The sequence below is a fragment of the Vicia villosa genome, unplaced genomic scaffold (genome assembly GCF_029867415.1).
Source record: "Vicia villosa cultivar HV-30 ecotype Madison, WI unplaced genomic scaffold, Vvil1.0 ctg.000004F_1_1_1, whole genome shotgun sequence".
Classification (NCBI taxonomy): domain Eukaryota; kingdom Viridiplantae; phylum Streptophyta; class Magnoliopsida; order Fabales; family Fabaceae; genus Vicia; species Vicia villosa.
Genome location: NW_026704934.1, coordinates 2,180,713 through 2,186,696, shown reverse-complemented (window position 1 = coordinate 2,186,696; position 5,984 = coordinate 2,180,713). Strand labels below are relative to the sequence as shown.

Genomic DNA, 5,984 nt, shown 5'->3' with positions numbered 1-5,984 from the left:
GATTGTCTCTTTTTCATATGGTGACGTGTCTGTAAATATTTCATTGTTAGAGTGCTGTCACCAGCTAAAATACATGAACTCATTTAATCCTGCTTTAAAAAAAACAGCTCTTTTATTAGGTTATGTCATTTAGAAAATTAAAAACTTATTTTCTTGTAGATTATTTAATATATAGTGGGATACTTAAAAAATACAGTGCTAAAGGGAACTCCTAAAATTCCAGGGCTACTTTAAGGATGATAGTGGAGATGCAACATTTCGTGAAATTCTTTCGAGTATCACCTCCTACAAGATAGATATATTAGTATTATTTGCATTAGATTATGTACATTAAAAAATATTGGTTTATGTATTACCTCGGTCGATTGCACCTCGAACTTTGATTTTGTTATAGTCTCGTATAAGAAAATGTACATGTCGAGAAAAATTGAGCGATGCTCATAAATGATCCAGGCAAACAGTTGTGTACTCAAAAATCAACCACAACTTGATTCATATTTCAGAGAACATGAACTTACCGCCCAGCCAGTTCACAAACAAGATCTTCAGGAGCATCGGGGAGGACCTAAATAAAAGCCACCCATGTGATTTGATGCATATTTAAAAGCTACAAGCTAATTCATTAGCAGTAGAAAGTGTAAATTACCTCATCTTCATAAGGGTTGCAGTGACTTTTGAACCACAGCCTCAAGAACTCCTAAAAAATGGATTATTGAATATTAGCAAGCTATTTAGCATCTATAAAACATTAGCGATATGCAATCAAGAAAGAAAACAATGATGCATATAAAGCACCTTATCAACATTTTCAGGCCCAAGACCATTTTGAAAGCGCTCCAAGTAAGAATTGGCAATCCAATATCTACTTGAATCAGGAGTATGGACCTGTAGTTGGGAACATAGAAACTTAATCACATTTCTATTTATATACTTATTAAAGTTAACATGTGAGTGCATGTGAAAATCCATTATGTATCAAAGATAGCATTCGACCTCATCAATCAATAGAATTGATCCATCATTTGCCTTCCCAAATTCATATTTAGTGTCTACCAAAATAAGCCCATGCTCCGAGGCCACTTGCTGCAAAGTCAATCAAACGGTAAAGTCAAGCATGCAATAAAGCAAGGGGAATGCTGTGGTGTCGTTTTCTTTACCTCCCCGTTTCACTTGGGAGGACGGCACGCTAAACCCTTCACGCGAAATTTGGAAGGAGAATGCGCCCGTGGTGGGATGAATTTTGTTTCAGTTCTTCCTACGATATCACACGAACTTTCTTATTGGTCCTACGAGTAGGAAAGGGAAAAAAAGATCTCAACTAAACCCTAGGAGTTTGCTAAGTGTGGGGATTTCACCTAGACTAGAAATTCTGGAGTCCGGGGGGTCGGTTATACATAGGGAAGTGTTTAAACACCCTACATATCTGTAGTACTCTACAGGAACCTTCTCTGTGTCATTGTGATTGTGTTTGCTGCTAATGATTGGGAAAGTTTCTCCTTTGTGTTAGGAGAGAGAATTGAATTGATTAAAGAAAGACAGACAGATAGACAGACTGACTATTTTTGGTATTTTATTAGCTCGCTGAGATTCCTTGTGAACCTCATGCCTACATATCCCTAGTGGAAGTCAGAGCTTAATGTAGTTCGGGGAACTAACTAGGGAAATTACTTGTTTTTGGTGCCTTGCTTGAAGCTCAAGGTTGAAGCTTGGAATTAAATCTCTGTTTACAGTAAAGAGACATGAAATCATCTTTACAGAGAGGTATTTGTACTATTCTACCACAAACATTTAAAAGTGACAGAAAAGCTAAAAAAAAAATGTTTCATTAAGAGGGGAGTCTACTTGGTTGATCAAGTATGACAGCCATCGTGCCTCTAAAATGAAAGAAAGATGCTCATCCAAATTAGGGAAAGTGTACAAGTCTGGGGATGTGCCAGAGCATGTCTTTCAGAGTCCTAAATGGGAGACTTTGAATGAAATTGAAATTGAAATGTTTGTTTGTTTGAATGTGGTAGAGTAGTAAAAATATCTCTCTATAGAGATAAGCTATGTCTATTTACTATATGAAAGATTTGACTTTAGCTGGCTTGAATGAGGCCCAAGCTTGAGGCTTTTTGATTGATTTTATTGACTTATTGAAATGATAACTCCACTGGGGAGTATTTAAACTAAGGATTTTTTGGTGTTCTGTACGAAGCCCAGAATTGAGGCTGACTCTACTTAGGGAGACTCTATTTGGGGAGATTATCTCCTAAGAGAATGAATCTTTGATTTTTTGAAAGACTGATTTTGGAGGCTAACCCTTTCTAGGGGTTTTGACTCAGCTGGAGAAATTGTCTGTTAAAAAGACTGACTTTATCATGTTTTTTGGAGGCTGACCCTTTCCAGGGGTCGTGACTCTTTTTGATTAATTGACTTTGGAGGCTAACCCTTTCCAGGGGTTTTTATTGAAATGATGGATTGATTTGGAGGCTAACCCTTTCCAGGGGTTTTGACTCTTTTGGTGAATGGCAGAAAGATTATCTAGTGGAGACTTCTTGTTTAAAGCCCAAGATGAAGGCTGACTCATGCTGAGGATAAGCAAATATGGATCCTAGACTCTGCTAAGGAAGATTGATGAAGATAAGGGTGACAGAGACTGTCCATGTCTCTCATTCCAAAAGGTGTACTCAATGCAAAATTGAGACAAACTTGGCTTGTTAAAAGTCTGGTTTAAATTGGAAGAAAACTCACCAGGGTAGGCTAAAAGGTGACTAAAGACCTGTTCCTATGTTTATAAGAAATCTGATGGGTCCTTGTATACAAGCTCAAGAGGAAGCTGGAAATGCTTTTAAGAAGCCTGTGGGTCCTTGTACAAAGCCCAAGAGGAGGCTAATCGAGGGTCCTTGTTATAGCACAAGAGAAAGCTATGTAGTTTTGAACTTATTTTGGCTCTAAGCAAATGGGTAAGAGGTTTCACCGGGAATAATTCCTCTTTGGGTGGATGTGTCCTATATTTTTGGATTCTAAGGTTTTTGCCAAGATGTTTCACCGGGAATAATTCATCTTGGGGGTTTGAACTACAGATCTCTAATTAGGAAAGAGCCTTCACCGAGAAGACATTCTCAATCCTAGGTCATATTCCTATAATATATATATAGTTTAACTGTCCTAGGGTTTATACTCAAACGTAGTTCTAAACTAATATATATGCACAATTTATATTTGACAGTAATTTAAATAAAGACTGTAAATTGAAAGCTTGTAAAGCCTAACCTGGATGGAGTGGAGGCCTTTGAAGAAGTATGTACAAAGCTTTACCAGCAATTGATGGATAACAGTTGAATATATATATGATAAACAGTTAATGGTTTTTGAAAATAGAAGAAGTGAAGATGGACAAAGGTCACATAGGTATCTGAAGAGTATCACCGGGAATAATGCCCTTCAAATACCAGAAGAATGTTTTGAAAACAGAAAGAAGATTTTGAAAATACAGTTTTGAAAACAAGCTAAGAAGAGAAGGTGTTTGGGACTTACACTCTATTAGAGGCCCAGTACTTTATAGTACTGGTGTAAAATTAGTTTTGAAAATGATTTGAAATAATATAAGGTTTTGTTGTTTGAAAACCTTAATTATTCGATTTATTCAGAGATTGAAAACAGTTTTGAAAATTGACAGAAAGTCAACTTAATTAAGGTAAAGAAAAAAGATCTATGCCTAATTAAGACCTAAATAATTAGGGTTTTATCATAAACTTTATTCACAAAAATAATTAGGTTAAAACAAAATGAATATATGCATTTAAAGTATTTAAGAAAACACTTAAAACATACTATTTTAAACCTAATAAAAATATATGAAATAAATAATATTTTTATGATTTTTTTGATTATTCATAAAATAGATATATTAAATGACAAGTGTGTGAAAAATGAAGTGAAAATAAATTAATTTGATAGGTTAAATAATTGGTTGAAGTTGTGAAGAAATCAAATGAAAAAAAGTGGTAAAAAAATAGGGTTTTGTCACCAACCAGGTTTGAACCCACGCCCTTTATGTTACCAGCCCAAAACAACACCACTGAGCCAACGCGCGCTTAGTGACAATGACACACACCCATTTGGTTATGTTTCAAAACAAGTGGTAAATCATTGAAAAATAAAAGAATCAAAAAGTCTGGGGCGAGGGGGATTCGAACCCCAGACTTGAGGCATGAGGAGACTAAGGGCGTATGTGAGGCCACTAGGGCAAACGATGAATTCGTTTGTAAAACGCATACTACTCAAAATAAAATAAACCCTGCCCTTGGATTTGAATTTTGCGCGCCACAGCCATGGTCGTCTTCTTCCTCAAGCTCTCAAATTCTAAAATTTCTAACTCTCTGGTTTCTCAACTAAATGACATGATGTAAACATCAATTTTGCTATAAATTTCCTCACGAACTCAGATATGTAACTAACATTTATTTATATTAGCTATAACTACCTAATTTCTCAGAGAACTCTAAGAACACATGAACCCTAAATTTGAAATTAAATGACAAACAAGATGAATAAATGAATGATGATAGAGGGTTTTCAATCCTCTGATGATGCTGAACAAGATAGAATCGAGCTATATCATAAAGAGTGCTTAAATTAAAGAGGTGGAGTTCAGAAACTTACCTCTGAAAATGGAGGTCGTGAGGATGATAGAGAGCAACTGGGCTTGTATGAATGATCCCAAAAGCTTCCTTGGGACTCAGTGATGCTAACTGAATGCTTGTTGTAACCTCAATCCTTCTGAATTGTTCTATGGACCTCCCTCGATTTGAGCTTCAAGTGAACATGGAGAGTGATGATTCTTGAGTTACAGATGAGCTGCAGCCATCTGAACAGCTTCACTACCTCCTATGGAACGTGCCTAGATGCTTGGCTCGATTGGAAACCTTCTGAATTGCACTATGGACCTTCAACTGCAACAGCTTCAAAGTGAGAGCAACAATGGTGTTCCTCCACTTACAGAAATGATACAGGTGCTTGGATCACCTCAAATGACCTCCCTTGAGATGTTAGAATGCTTACTTTCCAAAGATGAGCTCTGGTTTGAAGAAAACGATTCTTCTTGCCAAAGAACTTTGAAAAACAATAAGCATGAGAAGAGAAAGAGAAAGCAAGGAATATGGTTGCTTTGGTGTGTTTTTCTACTGAAGTATGCCCTCCTATTTATAGGCAAATGAATGCAGATCAATTGGCTGTGGTGAGATTGCTTAATGAAAGAAGTTTGGTTTCTTAGCCAAGAAGAAATTTTGAAAAGATCCTAAATGCAATGATGCATTTTCGGGCTAGCTTCCCCTATCCATTGATTCTATCTGATCTTGGGGAACATTTCAGATGCAAAGTGAGCTCTAATTGGTTGGTGAGAAGATTCCTTGGGTGATTCATCAATTTGCCATAAATTCACAAATGTAATCATTACATAATCACATGTTCTTGTTTTTAGGAATCTTCTTCAATTATCATGGCATGGTAAAAATGAATGCATGGTATGTTTTCAGATGTGTTATGGGTCGTGTAGCATCCTTATTTGAGGTCATGTGCACAAAATTTCAAAGTTCCAAAATGATGCATGACCTATAATTTCACTTCATGAGGCCAACTTTGAACAAGCATAACTCTTAGCTCAAAATGAATTTGGAGAAGGTTGAACACAATTTGGAAATCCCTAAACATCTACTTCAAATCATTAGTTTGGAGTTTCTTCAGAATCCTTTGGCAAATTTGTGAAAAATGAGGCCAAAGTTGGAAGAAAACTAGGTTAAAACACTTAGAAAAATTTCTAAGTGTTTATGACCTAAAACTCCAAAATTTCCAAAACTCTTAAATGATACTCAATGTCGTATTCTGATAACAACATCTGCCAACGGGCAATTCTCCCGGTTAAAGAAGGCTTCTCAAAGATGTACTTGATTGGATCCATATGAGAGATCAAACAAGTAGTATGTCGAATCATGTATTGGTGG

General features: G+C 36.2%; 1 long non-coding RNA gene across 1 annotated transcript; it reads right to left on the bottom strand.

Annotated features, from left to right (window-relative positions):
* Positions 1-548: 548 nt before the first annotated feature.
* Positions 549-1,068, bottom strand: LOC131621356 (uncharacterized). Its single transcript, XR_009289556.1, has 3 exons — positions 994-1,068; positions 796-885; positions 549-697 (listed from the first exon to the last, which is right to left on the bottom strand). It is a non-coding gene; the product is annotated as an uncharacterized LOC131621356 (long non-coding RNA).
* Positions 1,069-5,984: the final 4,916 nt, after the last annotated feature.